The sequence below is a fragment of the Staurois parvus genome, unplaced genomic scaffold (genome assembly GCF_062004578.1).
Source record: "Staurois parvus isolate SC_StPar_1 unplaced genomic scaffold, SC_StPar_1.0 ptg000671l, whole genome shotgun sequence".
NCBI classification, from domain to species: domain Eukaryota; kingdom Metazoa; phylum Chordata; class Amphibia; order Anura; family Ranidae; genus Staurois; species Staurois parvus.
In genome coordinates this window covers 158037-173771 of record NW_028318467.1, presented here as the reverse complement: position 1 = coordinate 173771, position 15735 = coordinate 158037, and the positions used below count along the sequence as shown (strand labels likewise).

Here is a 15735-nt window from a genome sequence, read left to right as displayed (position 1 = left end):
ATCAAAGGCAAATTGACCAGTAGTAGGAATCCTGCTTTGTCAAAGAAAGGGAATTTGTTGTTTCATTTGGCACTGCTATATCCTGGCCTACAACTGTATGTCCTGTGGTCAGCTTGTACGATAAACTGTAATGTAGATGTATCCCAACGATGGCGGCTGCGAGAACTAGGCCACAAACTGGGGCAACTATATGTAGTGTTCACAACTATGTGTAGGTAGATAGCTGAGGTGGCAACTGTCAGTATTCACTTGGTTAGTGGGTGCATGGGTCTCTCTCACCCAAAGTAGTTTGGCAGATTGTAGCAGTCTGTTTTCCTTGTAGACGGGGTCAGGAGAATTTCTTGTTCAGATTCTGCATCCTGTCTGGTCTCCTGCTGTCAGATTGGCCTGCTGGGCAGCGTGGTAGACCAAGTGGTCAATAGGTTCTTTCTGCTCTCTCTCTGTCCAACCCTGGCTACGTGGCCTAGTTCAGCACTTCAGTTGTCAGCACACCTCCTTCTCCTGTACTTTCCTGGCCAATCTCCCGGGCTTTGATATTTATGTGCCCCCACCCACAGGCTACCCTTCTTGGGAAATGTAGTCCCTGACTGCTCTGCTCACCAGCTGAGTCCTGCTGTACAGCATAGGAGTTCCAGAGGGCTGTTCTGTCCATGTAAGTGACCCTGAATGGCAAGCCACCACCATCTAATGTCCATTTTAATGCACTGCAAGTAATAACATTTCCATGGGTTACATCTATTTACACACATTGCATTTGTACATGTGAGGACTTACCTGCATGTAGTTGGTTATTATGAAATGGGCTGGATCCAACCTTGGTGAGGGAAATCTATTCCTCCAATGAAGGTGCTGTAATTGTTTATTACAAGAGTTCCATACACTGTGAATCGGCTGTTTTATGTGGCTAGAGCCCATATAAATCTATTTGTTTATGTGTGTAGGCAGCCCATATAAGTCTATGGGAATGCAGCATCTGTCCCTCATCTTAATTTGAAAGGTGCGTTGGTGAGTGGCCCTGAATGCACACTGCCATATTTATTTGTAAATAAGAATTACTATTATGCTGATATGTTATGGTTTTCATATTAAGAGTTTTAGAATATTTTCATGTTATATTTAAATTCTGGCTGAACATGATATAAAGTCAGTAAGCAGAAATGCTAATGTTTGTATATGAAAATTATTTATTTTCAAAGCCTTACATTACATTCTACAAACACTGTCAATCATTCAGCATTTCCTCTGTGGACTATTGGTATATTGGACTAACTATCTTACTTTGCATGTAATGAGTCTATCTCATATATTAGTTTCACCTTTTAAGTTGCATTACTGAAATAAATGAACTTTTGCACGATATTCTAAATTTTCGAGGTTCACCTGTATGATAACAATGAGATGCTTCTATGGGCAAAACACAAAACTCTTGTAGAAACAGCATTTTTTTAAGCCCAGTGTGTATGGCCCACAACTCTAGTTGTCTGGGTGTTTGATGGAATGGGCTGGGGTGGGGGGGTATCGTATTTACAGATAAGCAAAACATTGCCCTTTCCTGGCAATGGAACATCCCTTGTGTATTACTGACAATAATTGTACACTAGCCAGTAATCCACAAGGAATTCTGAGTAAAAACCTGATGGATCCTTTGTATGTGGCTACGTGGCTCTGAGCTATACATTCCTGCAACTGGTCATCTGGGACATATTTTATACATCACATCAGATAAATTCTCATGTGTTCTGTAGTCATTCACAGGAAATTTGTGGGTTTTGTTTAGCTCAGCTGTGCAATTCTGTCTGCAATTTACAATGAACATCTTCCTAGGCCAGAAATATTAAAACAGAATTGCTGCAAACCAACATTCCTCATTTGAGGAGTACAGAGGCAAGGAATCATTCCAGGTTGTGTCTATGTCTAAGCTTCTATTCTGCAATATGGTATTATAGCTGATCACGATTCAGTAATTAGGTATGTATGTGACCCAACACGCACAGTGCCATGGCTTCCTCCTCAATCCCTGTACTGCGCCCACTGACACCATAACACAGACAGAATGGGAAGAAAACACGAGGAAGTTGGAGGCCAATTACAGACTCTTCCCTCAGGCTGGAAATAAATTGTTCTGCAAAATATTTTGATTGTTATAACAGAGATCTAAGCTATGGCTGGAGGTGATTGAAGTGTCTCTCACCGACTCCACATCTGACATGAAAACACAATGAAGGTCAGGAAGTAAAACCAACTAGATCCACAAATGTTGAATCTGCACTGTCTAATGGCTCTCACATGATTCACAAATGCTGGAAATGCGAACTATCACCTCCAACATGATCTATAGGGCTCCAGTTACACAACCTGATAAGAGTATATTTTCCCTCATTAGCAGCTGGGAGCTGTATCACCAACTAATACGGTCCCATTTAAAACATGTTTATCAGCTCTAAATTGATCTCATATATCCATTAGTAGAGGAGATAAAACAAGAATAAAGAATTATACCTAAAAACACACACACACTCCTTTCCTCCAGCAGTCCTATAATTTCTTCATGATGCCAATAAATCTTCACATAAAAAATTATAAACTGAATGTGTGTAAAATGTTGTTTTATCAGGCTGCAAAGTAGGAATCTCCCTGAACCACCCCAATAAAGTACAGAGAGCGAGCAAAACCTTAATTACAGTAACAAAACATATAAACAATATTACTGCTATGCTAGGAGTCTATTCACAATATATGTACAGACTGCAAAACAATTGTGAACTTTAACTAGCAGCTCATAATACAATTCTATCACACATACAGGTGCATCTCAATAAATTAGAATATCATAAAAGTTAATTTATTTCAGTAGTTCAATTCAGAAAGTGAAACTCATATTATATAGATTCATTACAGAGTGCTGTATCCAAGCATATTAATGGAAAGTTGAGTGGAAGGAAAAAGTGTGGTAGAAAAAGGTGCACCAGCAACAGGGATAACCGCAGCCTTGAGAGGATTGTGAAGCAAAGGCCATTTAAGAATTTGGGGGAGATTCACAAGGAGTGGACTATGGCTGGTATCAGTGCATTAAGATCCACCACACACAGACATATCCAGGACATGGGCTATAACTGTCGCATTCCTTGTGTCAAGCCACTCCTGATCCAGAGACAACATAAGAAGCGTCTTTCCCGGGCTAAGGAGAAAAAAGGACTGGACTGTTGTTCAGTGGTCCAAAGTCCTCTTTTTGGATGAAAGTAAATTTTGCATTTAATTTGCAAATCAAGGTCCCAGAGTCTGGAGGAAGAATGGAGAGGCACGGAATCCAAGTTGCATGAGGTCCAGTATGAAGTTTCCACAGTCAGTGATGATTTGGGGAAACGTCATCTGCTGATGTTAGTCCACGGCATTTTATCAAGTCCAAATCAGTGCAGCCCTCCACTAAGAAATTCTAGAGAACTTCATGCCTCCCTCTGCTGACCAGTTTTATGGAGATGCTGATTTCATTTTCCAGCAGGAGTTGGCACTGTGCTTGATTGGACAGCAAACTAAATATTGGTGCAGCTCTAGGATATATATGGAAATGGCCAATTTCCGTCTCATAAATGCATGTATGTGATGAATGCGTTTTGCTTATTAACATGTACTAAAACAGCAATAATATTCTAAAAATGAACGAATAAATAAAAGTGTAGGTGTCTATAGGAAACGCATAATCGTGACATGCATGGTGATTGTGTAATGTCCAAAATTTCTTTAAATCTGGTGTGATCTTCAAATGACTTCCGTAAAGTCCCAGAATACTTTTTCTCCTTAGGTGGGTGTACTAATCAACATACAGAGTGCGCACTCACCAGATGCGCTAATAAAAAGCGCATTGTATCATGCACTCCTGGTCATTCACGGGTCCCTCAGGTGTAGTCAGGTATTCAGCCTGGGGGTAGATGGTCTTCCTAAAGGTGCTAGGATTTGATGGCCAGTACTGATAGCTCAACCTCTTCAGGATGCTGGGACATTCACTGGAGATGGTGCTGTGGGATTTAAGGTGCTCAATGCAGAGCAAAAATTAGGGATATCCCATAGCGTAGTATTTAGAAGCTGCTTTATTAATGATACTTTAAAATTGGGTTAAAAGAACGTACAAAACTGCAGTATAGAATGAAATTGCCACAATGATAAATCGCACACACAGGCATACCCCTTTTGACAATGAACGCGGAGTTCGAAACGCGTTAAGGAGGAGCCCTTGCAAGCCGTTGCCGTCAAGCCGTCGGATCATGGGGATCCGACGGCCACTTCATTTTTCCAGCTGGTCAGTTATCCATGCGCATATCTTATGCGATTCTTATTGTGGCAATTTCATTCTATACTGCAGTTTTGTACGTTCTTTTAACCCAATTTTAAAGTATCATTAATAAAGCACCTTCTAAATACTACACTATGGGATATCCCTAATTTTTGCTCTGCATTGGGCACCTTAAATCCCCCAGCACCATCTCCAGTGAATGTCCCAGCATCCTGAAGAGGTTGAGCTATCAGTACTGGCCATCAAATCCTAGCACCTTTAGGAAGACCATCTACCCCCAGGCTGCATACCTGACTACACCTGAGGGACCCGTGAATGACCAGGAGTACATGATACAACGCACTTTTTATTAGCGCATCTGGTGAGTGCGCACTCTGTATGTTGATTAGTACACCCACCTAAGGAGAAAAAGTATTCTGGGACTTTACGGAAGTCATTTGAAGATCACACCAGATTTAAAGAAATTTTGGACATTACACAATCACCATGCATGTCACGATTATGCGTTTCCTATAGACACCTACACTTATTTATTCGTTCATTTTTAGAATATTATTGCTGTTTTATTACATGTCATAAGCAAAACGCATTCATCACATACATGCATTTATGAGACGGAAATTGGCCATTTCCATATATTCCTAGCGCTGCACCAATATTTATTTTTGATTCATTTGAAGGCGTTTGGTTAGTGTGTTCAGCTGCTTATTTTATATATATATATATATATATATATATATATATATATATATATATATATTTGGTTTTAGCATTAGCGTTCACTTTATTATCCTATTATGGACAGCAAACTAGCCTGACCTAAATCCCATAGAGAATCTGTGGGGTATTGTCAAGAGGAAGATGAGGGACACCAGACCCAACAATGCATATGAGCTGAAGGCCACTAACAAAGCAACCTGGGCTTCCATAAAACCTCAGCAGTTCCACAGGCTGATTGCCTCCATACCATACCACACTGATGCAATAATTCATGCAAAATGAGCCCCGACTTAGTATTGAGTGCATACTATACTGTACATGGACATACATTTTTAGTAAGCCAACATTTCTGTACTAAAAATCCTTTTTTATTGGTCTTATGTAATATTCTTATTTTCTGTGTTACTGAATTTTGGGTTTTCACTAGCTGTAAGCCATAATCATGAAAATTAAAAGAAAGAAACGCTTGAAATATATCACTCTGTGTGTAATGAATCTATAAAATATAGGAGTTTCACTTTTTGAATTACTGAAATAAATTAACTTTTTTATGATATTCTAATTTATTGAGATGCACCTGTAGAACACTGCACCCCCAAAATGACAGACCACTAGAACACTACACCCCCAACATGACCAACTGCTGAACATGATCATGATTCAATTCTATTACAGTCATGGCCGAAATTGTTGGCACCCTTGATATTTCTCCAGGAAATCATGTATTTCTCACGAAACGTATTGCATTAACACATGTTTTGCTATACACATGTTTATTCCCTTTGTGTGTATTGGGACAAAACAAAAAAAGGGAGGAAAGAAAGCAAATTCGACATAATGTCACACAAACCTCCAAAAATGGGCTGGACAAAAGTATTGGCACCCTTTCACAACTGCGGATAAATAAGAATGTTACAAGCATGTGATGCTCCTGTAAACTCACCTGGGGCAAGTAACAGGTGTGGGCAATATAGAAATCACACCTGAAAGCAGATAAAAAGGAGAGACGTTCACTTAACCTTTGCATTGTGTGTCTGTCTGTGCCACACTAAGCATGGACAACAGAAAGAGGAGACGAGAACTGTCTGAGGACCTGAGAACCAAAATTGTGGCAAAATATCAACAATCTCAAGGTTACAAGTCCATCTCCAGAGAACTAGATTTGCCTTTGTCCACAGTGCGCAACATTATCAAGAAGTTTGCAACCCATGGCACTGTAGCTAATCTCCCTGGTCGTGGACGGATGAGGAAAATTGATGAAAGATTGCAACGCAGAATAGTCCGGATGGTGGATAAGCAGCCCCAAACATGTTCCAAAGACATTCAAGCTGTCCTGCAGGCTCAGGGAGCATCAGTGTCAGCGCGAACTATCCGTCGACATTTAAATGAAATGAAACGCTATGGCAGGAGACCCAGGAGGACCCCACTGCTGACACAGAGACATAAAAAAGCAAGACTACAGTTTGCCAAAATGTACTTGAGTAAGCCAAAAGCCTTCTGGGAAAACGTCTTGTGGACAGATGAGACCAAGATAGAGCTTTTCGGTAAAGCACATCATTCTACTGTTTACCGAAAACGGAATGAGGCCTACAAAGAACAAAACACAGTACCTACGGTAAAATATGGTGGAGGTTCAATGATGTTTTGGGGTTGTTTTGCTGCCTCTGGCACTGGGTGCCTTGACTGTGTGCAAGGCATCATGAAATCTGAGGATTACCAAAGGATTTTGGGTCGCACTGTAGGGCCCAGTGTCAGAAAGCTGGGTTTGCGTCCAAGATCCTGGGTCTTCCAGCAGGACAATGACCCCAAACATACGTCAAAAAGCACTCAGAAATGGATGGCAAAGAAGCGCTGGAGAGTTCTGAAGTGGCCAGCAATGAGCCCAGATCTAAATCCCATTGAACACCTGTGGAGAGATCTTAAAATTGCTGTTGGGAAAAGGTGTCCTTCCAATAAGAGAGACCTGGAGCTGTTTGCAAAGGAAGAGTGGTCCAAAATTCCGGGTGAGAGGTGTCAGAAGCTTATTGATGGTTATAGGAAGCGACTGATTTCAGTTATGTTTTCCAAAGGGTGTGCAACCAAATATTAAGTTAAGGGTGCCAATACTTTTGTCCAGCCCATTTTTGGGGTTTTGTGTGACATTATGTCATATTTGCTTTTCTGCCTCTGTTTTATATTTGTTCCAATACATACAAAGGGAATAAACATGTGTATAGCAAAACATGTGTTAATGCAATACCTTTTTTGTGTGAAATACTTGATTTTCAGGAAAAATATCAAGGGTGCCAACAATTTCGGCCATGACTGTATATGCTATACATAGAACACTACACCTCCAAAATAGCTGGGAGAAAGAAAGTAAAGATGCAATAAATCTGACTCTTAGACCAAAAAGTCCATATGCTTATGGAAAAGAGTCCATCCAGAAGTAAGGGAAGGTCACCGGAGTATAGGGGGAAGTCTGCAGGTTTTAGGGCAAGCCTCTGTAAGGAGTAGAAGCAATCTCCAGATAATGCATACACAGATTTAAGAATTATGAAAAAACACAGATATATGAAAAGAACAAAAAACAAACCAAAAAAAAAACCAAAAGCACAATATATGAAAAAAACCCAAAACATACCCATAGGATTGGGATATTGAGTGCGGTTCTCTAAAAAAAAAAGGGGGGATATATTTGTTTGGAATAATCTAAAATATGTACTATATAGATGAATACATATACTGGGGTATATATATATATATATATATATATATATATATATATATATATATATATATAGTTGGCTTTTGGTGTGAGACAAGTGGCTTGTTGCACAGCCAAGGACAAGGCCAGCATTGAAGACCTCCACTTCACCTGATACCATTACTATGCGCCTGCCTTTCTCTTCTAATATGTGAGTTGCTAATGCACATTTTTTTTAAATAAAATTGTAAAACAGTCTACATTCAAAAGGTGCCTTTGTATTCCCTTTTACCTCCAAAATAACTGACCACTGGATGTGATCAAATCCTAATTCTATTCTCTGACAAAAGGTGCAGATAAGTGTCAGCTATATTTTCTCAGAAGTCATGAAATGTGTTTTAGACACTCTGAGCAATTTATTCCTCCACCAAATTTTGATGGAGGCGATAGAATCATGTACCTGTTGGGAATAGGTTCATGAATCTCTTGAATATAGGTGGTGGTATGGAGGCTGAAGTGTCCATACTACAGATAGACACTCTGTCCTCAGGGCATGTTTAACCCCTTACTAGCTAGGACACTGTTGTGCAGTTGACAGCACCAGAGCAATGAAAGACTCATCTTCAGCCCCATTCAGCCACCGCCTGAGAGATTCCCAATTATTCCCATGGTGAAATTTTGGAAAAATGACACCAGCCAGCATCCCTGACCCTTTGCTTACTTTTTTTTATCGAGTGGGGAATCTCCCAGCTGATAGGGCCAGAAATGTGTCACTGGTTGCTAGGGCATTGGCAGCCTCCCGCACCCTCGCAGCCCTCTTAAGCCAGCCATAGATTATGCAATTTTCTTTCTTGCAACTAAAATTCACCCATCAACACAATCAGTGTTGATGGGGGAATCTCTCCCGCAGAGCTATTGTGTTCTCTCTGGGGGGGGAGCCATCTTTGCTGGGAGAACAGAGTAATTCTTGATAGCGGCTGCAGCCACTGGCAATAATCGCAAGAACAATCTGATCCCTGCTGCGCCAGCTGAGATTCAGCCATCTATGGCCAGCTTAACACTGTAAGGGAAACTGTCACAATAGTAACAGCTTTCCATCACATATACTCGGCTCTATGCACTGGTGTCTCTCTGTACTGGTCTAGCTGAGAACTGGTGGTAATTCTTTTAAAATCTGTTGCAGCCACAGCAACAGAACCTAAAAGTGATGTTAGCAAGCATTACCTGAATCTGGCATGCGTCTGTACTTGTACTACGATCTAGTGCACAGCTCTCATGAATTAGGTACAGGCAATGGTAAAGGGGCCACACTGCCAGAAAGCTGTTATTTTTGCTTTGCTGAATTCCCTCAATTGTATCCTAAAAACGGCAAGAAAACAAAAACCACATCCAAATCTGACCAGAAACCTATTTGGCCATAAAGGCAAATATTACTGAGCAGATCTATGAAGGTAATGATGTTCGCAGCAGTGGTGGGTGTTTTGGTGACATTTCAAGCCCCCACAACACAACATACACTTTTACTGATAGTAGTAGTCACTTTCCAGCTTCTTCCATTAGAACTGAAGCAGTGGCTTGGAGAAGCTGCGAAACACCATATCAATACAGAACAAGTTCAGCTGAAAGTGACTATTACTACTAGGTATACCATGACCTGGAGAAATGAGGAACTTCACAGACAGGCACTGTTCTCCTATACCGAAAACAAAGTGATCTACAGCAGAGCCATCTGGGAACGTCTGTCACGGATGAAGCTGGCTTGTACAGTAATGACAGCCGGAAAAATAAAATGTAAAATCAACAGCCTTTTAACAGGAAGAAAAGAGACAGGCAGGAAGGGAGATGTATGCAAACAAGCAGAGCTGGAACAATATGTGAGCACGTGTCACCCACAACGAGTCTTTACACACACCCAGGACAAGTCCACAACGCCAAAGGATGGAAACCCTCAATTCAGATACATGAATATATGAAGACACCTCCACTCGTGATGATCTGACCAGGATGACATGGATATATGTTTATTTATTTTCTTCTTTAACCACTTGCCCTCCTGAGGATTTACCCCCCTTCCTGACCAGGCAATTTTTTGTGTCACGGCACTGCATTACTTTAACTGACAATTGCGCGGTCATGCAACGCTGCACCAAAATGAAATTTACGTCCTTTTTTCCCCACGAATAGAGCTTTCTTTCTATGGTATTTGATCATCTGTGCAGTTTTTATTTTTTGCGCTATAAAAAAAAAGACCGACTATTTTGAGGAAAAAACTATATTTTTGACTTTTTGATATTAAACACGTCCAGTAAAAAAATTTTAAAAATCAAATTGTCATAAATTTAGGCCAAAATGTATTCTGCTCCATATCTTTACTAAAAAAAAAATTCCAATACATTTAAATTAATTGGTTTACATGAAAGTTACAGCGTTTACAAATGGCGGTATATATACTGGGCTTTTTTTCTTTTAATTTTTAATAGTATTGGCAGCTATCAGCAACTTATCGCGGGACAGCGGCGGGCATTCTGACACTGGGGGGGAACCGACTTGGTGTCACTGACATCCCCAGAGACACCAATACAGTGATCAGTGCTAATAAAAAGCTAATAAAAAGCACTGACACTGTACTAATGGCACTTGGCAAAAAGGGGTTAACATCTGGAGCGATCAAAGGGTCAACTGTTAAATTATGTTCTGTGTGTGTGCTTCACTGTAAGCACACTGGTTTGCATGGCTGTGCTGTGCACAGTGTGTAGGAGCTGACAGGGAGGAGAACTGTTTTGTTTAATAACAGTTCACAACCCCCCCCCCCTTCCCGTCGGAGATCCTTGGCAATCACCGGGCGCCGGCAAGTAATCATCGTACAGGACCCAGTGATTCATGGCCGCTAATGGCAGTACGGATAGGGCTAGCATGTGCCCCATACCTGGTAATGCAAAATCACGTATACACGTGTTTTTGCGCCCTGTAGCAATACTTATGTTGTGGGGCGGCGCTGAAGTGGTTAAAGTGGTACTAAACCCTGGACCCTATATTCACTATATCTGGTCTCCCACAATACACAGAACATGGAAGTGCAATTATTTTAGTAAATATAAACTGCTAAAACCTTTTTCTCATTATCAGTTAGAGCAGTCTTGTGACTATCAGTGTCCAAGCAAGCACATGTTAAAGCTTGAAGGAGGAGTTTTCATTCTGCTCCAGGTAGATGCTCTCCCTCTCCTGATCTCAATTACATTGTGGCGAGGTGTGCTTCACAGATGTAAACATAACACTGTTGGATATTTTATTGCACCACTGGCAGAATGCACAGGAAGTTATCGGCTCACTGGATTTCTGGCAGGATCAACAGGTAATTTTTTTTTCTGTTCAATGAATTATTGTATTAATAGCAGTAATTACAGAAGCATTGAGAAAACACAAGGCATACATATGCAGCACCACGAACCAACATAGCAAAGCAACTGTCCTCTGGTCAATTCAAGATCAGGTAATTTTTTGCACTTATCAGAATTAACAAAATGCTTTTAATGGTAAAATGTTATACTAAAAGCAAGCAAATAAAAGAGGTTTGTTGTTCAGGTGTACATACACTTTCAATTAAAATATAATGGTTTTAAATTACTATAGCTACAGAGCAGCATAGTGGTTAGCACTTCCGCCTGGCAGTACTCGGGTCATTGATTTGAAACCCAGCCACAGCACCACCTGCCTGGAGTTTGCATGTTCTCCCTGTGGCTGCGTGGTTTTCCTCCAGGTACTCCAGTTTCTTCCCACACTCCAAAGACATGCCAGTAGGTTAATTGAATCCTGTCTAATTTGGCCCTAGTATGTGAATGTAAGTTGGGGACCTTAGTACACCCCTTGAGAGGTAGGGACTGATGTAAATGTACTATATATATATATATATATATATATACATACACATATATATATATATATATATATACACACACATATATATATATATATATATATATATATATATATATACACATACATACATACATATATACAGTATATATATATATATCATACATACATACATACATAGCACTGCGTAAATTGACGGTGCTACATAAAGTACCTGAAATAAATAAAATGATCTACTAGATTGTCTTGCTTATTTCTATTAAATCTTTATGTCAAAAGTAAACATTTAACACAAGGTGTTCCAATGACTTTATTTACAGAGCATACTTTCTTGTTGGAGAACCCAACATTTTCCACTGGATGATTGTCTGAATCTATATTATTGTAAGCTCCAAGGAGCAGGGCCCTCGAACCCCTCGTGTATCGCACTGTATTGCTAATGTACTGTCTCATGTATTGCCCCCCACTGTAATGTACAGCGCTGAGCGAACTGTTGGCGCTATATAAATACTGTATAATATAATATAATATAATATAGGACCTTTATCGGCTAGTAGAGGGAAGGCGCACCATTACTCTTCTAACTCACTCAGCTTGCAAACAACCCTGAAGACCAGGAAAAGCGGTAACTACTGTATGTAATACGAACAAGTGGTAAATATATTCAATACGTTATACTTACATATGAAGAACAAAAATGTTTAAAAACTTTGCATTTAGTCTTGAACATAATAAAGAATATATTTACAAGGCAACTATCTATTCCCTTAAACAGGGGGTCTCAGGAGACCATATAGCAATGTACAGCCCAGAGTCAGGATAAAGCACACTCTCAGCTCCTGCCCCACTATATTTTACTGAAACAGATCACCAATACTTCTAACAACCACAAAATGGTCTGGATTCTGGAGTAAAAAAGTAGAAGTCATTTACTGACTGAAATAGACAATTAATTGTGTGCAAATAATCCGCACAGGTGTAACACATGAACATGTTTTGTCCCTGGAGGAACTGACCCATCAGCACAAAGGCTGCCCCTATACATTTAACACAACATAGAATAAATAGATGGCTGAACATTTGTTCCCCCTCACTTGTCATGGATAGGATATTTAAAAGGGAAACAATCTCTAGATATACCCAATGGAATTCAAATACAAAAGAAATACACCTACACTGAGGATATATTGTAATTTTCACTTTATTAAAAGTGGCAGCAAACAATATCCTTCTTCTCCAAAAAAATACTCCATACACATCTGCTACTTAAAGGCCCTGAAATGTATTTTTCATGAACATTTATCTTACTATGTTTTTTCCTTTCTCCTTGTAACATCCTCCGTGAACTCCCAAACCTCTCCTCTTACCCTCTCACCTCTGTTTGCATGGAATGAGCATAGCACATTAGTTGTGGTCACGTGCACTGCTCTATGCACACTAAAAGCCCATTGTCCATCTCAAGGAGCTAGCAAGAAAGGGTCGCTACGTTCCAACATATATTGAGACCATGGAAAAAGAACGTGGCCACCCTCTAACAGGAAGCTGGATAAAAGCAGCAAAAAAAAAAGAAAAAAGTATGGATATTTGAAGGATTCCAAGAATAAAATTGGGTACTTTTCTGAGCTGTATAACTAAAGGCAAAACTTTTTTTTTTGCAGTTTTGGACAGAGTGGAGATGGATTATAACACCTGTCAGAATTTATTGCTGAGCCCGTTAAGGATTCACCCTCTCTATTTATCCTGTTCACCATGATCACTGAAAGTAACAGAAAAATCACACATTTTGGGTTGTCCCCAGAAAATTAAGAGGGGAAATCTTCCAATTGGAAGACTAGTTATGGTGACCTGGGGGCCTCAACGAATTCTCTTAATTTTCAGGAATTTCCTCTCACTTTATGGGACAGGAAGTAAAGGGAGCTTTCCGAAATGGGACAGAGATGGAAAAAAGAAAAAAACAAACGTGACGGGTTATAATCCTCCCTGACTTTCATACAAAATGAAAAAAGGTTTTGCCTATAGTTCTACTTTAAGAGTACATATCAGAATTGAATGTCACTTTTATGTATATTTGAAGCATCAAACAATAGTATTCCCACTGGATACATATAAGAAATGTTGTCTAATAAACGTCTACAATTTGTTGTTTAACCGAATGTCAGATACTTGTACAAATAGTGACCGCACTGCTTGATGTATTTTTGTTGTGCAAGCCTAGTTTTGTTGCTTTGCAGTTTAGCCTGCGGTGGTTCTGGCCTTCTATATGTTCAGTCTTCTTTTTTCATTTTATTGAATGTAACTTAATTGAGAAAACTGTAACTACATTCACACTTGAACATCTGCATCTTTGGTCATTTTGTGCACGTTTCATTATGCATGTGTACATGCGTTTTCAGGCATGAAAGCAAAGGAAGCCAAAGGAAAGCTAATTACTGTACTAGGAAGAGACAGTTGCTGGATGTCAAATTGTGAAAAAACTAATTATGCTCATTTTATGCACTCCCATCAATCCCTTTGGGGCCAAAAAAGCAGGACCATGCTCCAAAGAAGCTCCTCTATTTTCTGAACATTGAGCGACAGACGTGAATGAGTACAATACAATGACAGAAATCCAAGTGTCGAGCCTTGAAGAACTTAAAAACACTCAGGTATGAATGGGGGCTAAAGAATCTTCACGAAAATGTTCCTTATGAAAATGTTCAGCACATATTTACAGAATGCATTCTGACAAACATAAGGGCAATAGAAAGACTTTTGGTCACTACAAAGGGCAGTTATTATTTCTACAAAACTTTGTATTGCTATCAGACCTAAAATAGTGGCAGAAGTGGAGCAAAGATGCATTGGATCCTATTGAAGGCAGCTGAGAGGTAAAAATGTGTGTGAATGTGCAAGAATGACTAAATCACAGGCAGATTCATTGCCAGAAATATAGACGCAATAATTAGCACATCATCAAACCCTGGCCAGCCCAGGTCCTGTCTGACACAGAATGGACAAAGTTCACTCTGGATGGACGGAGATCGCTCAATGCCCCTTCACTGGCAAAGTAAATTGTCATTTCCTCAGCAAGCTGCAGTCATCTGAACTATTTCCTTACAGCCATCATTTTACATTAATATCCCACATGGAATTCATTCCAGAACCCAGACAGCAGACTCCAAAATGAAGAGATATCACTGGAATGTCACTAAAGATGGGCTCGGATCAACAATCAACTACCAGGAGAAAAATATGCTATAAAAAGAAGTCCCACAGCAACACATGTAACTGCATCATGAGACATCTCCTAGACCTGAGCTCTCTTTATAATGAACAGCGGACTACCGCTATAGAAGAAGCACCGCTGACCCACACAACTGGTACAATTCAAACAGAGCGCCACCTAGTGGAGAGTACAGTGCTTGTAGGAAAGTAGCTCAATTTGAAAATGAAGTATACTATATGTAAATCCCAACATTGCTCCTTTTTGATCTTTAAAGTATGAAATTAATTGGGGTTTATTAACCTGCTTCACTCGGAATCTTGTGAACTTCTGCATGGAAAGCAATCAGCTTCCAGGTTTTATTGCTAAAGCTTAATTGAACAAGCTGAGGTTAGAAGCTGATTGGCTACCATGTACAGGTGAACCAGATGCTGAGTGAACCAGCTTTAGTAAATAAACCCCATTGTGTTTTATTTTATTAGTTCAATAAGCACAAATAATACTTGCTGAACCTGCCAGAAACTCTAAACTGCCCTAGGCACACTTCATTTCAAGGAAAGTAATCAGCCCTTCCAGTTCCTGTCTCGAGACTACAGAATGATTAGCATCCATACTATGAACATGGAATGGGAGAGTTTGAGTAGTTTAGCAAAAGACAACTGGGCAGGGTTGACACCATTCAGTCCACAAAAAAATGTTGTGTATTTCCAGCCCACTTCTGGTCAATGAGCAGGTATTTTTCCAAACTTGCAGGGTCTTTAACCACTTGTAACCAGTGCCATTTAAAAAAGGATTTTAAAAACACTCTGCCAGCTGGGGGCGGGAATAGCTTTGTAGAGCAGGCGATGGGGTTCCATGTGGAAGTGTTCCATGTGGGGTTCCATGTGGATTGTAAAGGCCACCAAAAGTACTGCAGATGAGTTCATAAACATGCACACTAATATCATGTGACCTGTATCTTTTTTC

General features: G+C 39.9%; 1 protein-coding gene across 8 annotated transcripts in view; it reads right to left on the bottom strand.

Annotated features, from left to right (window-relative positions):
* ARHGAP32 (Rho GTPase activating protein 32) overlaps positions 1–15735 on the bottom strand; it is a 291658-nt gene that overhangs the window by 134528 nt on the left and 141395 nt on the right. The gene's annotated exons all lie outside the window — the stretch shown is intronic.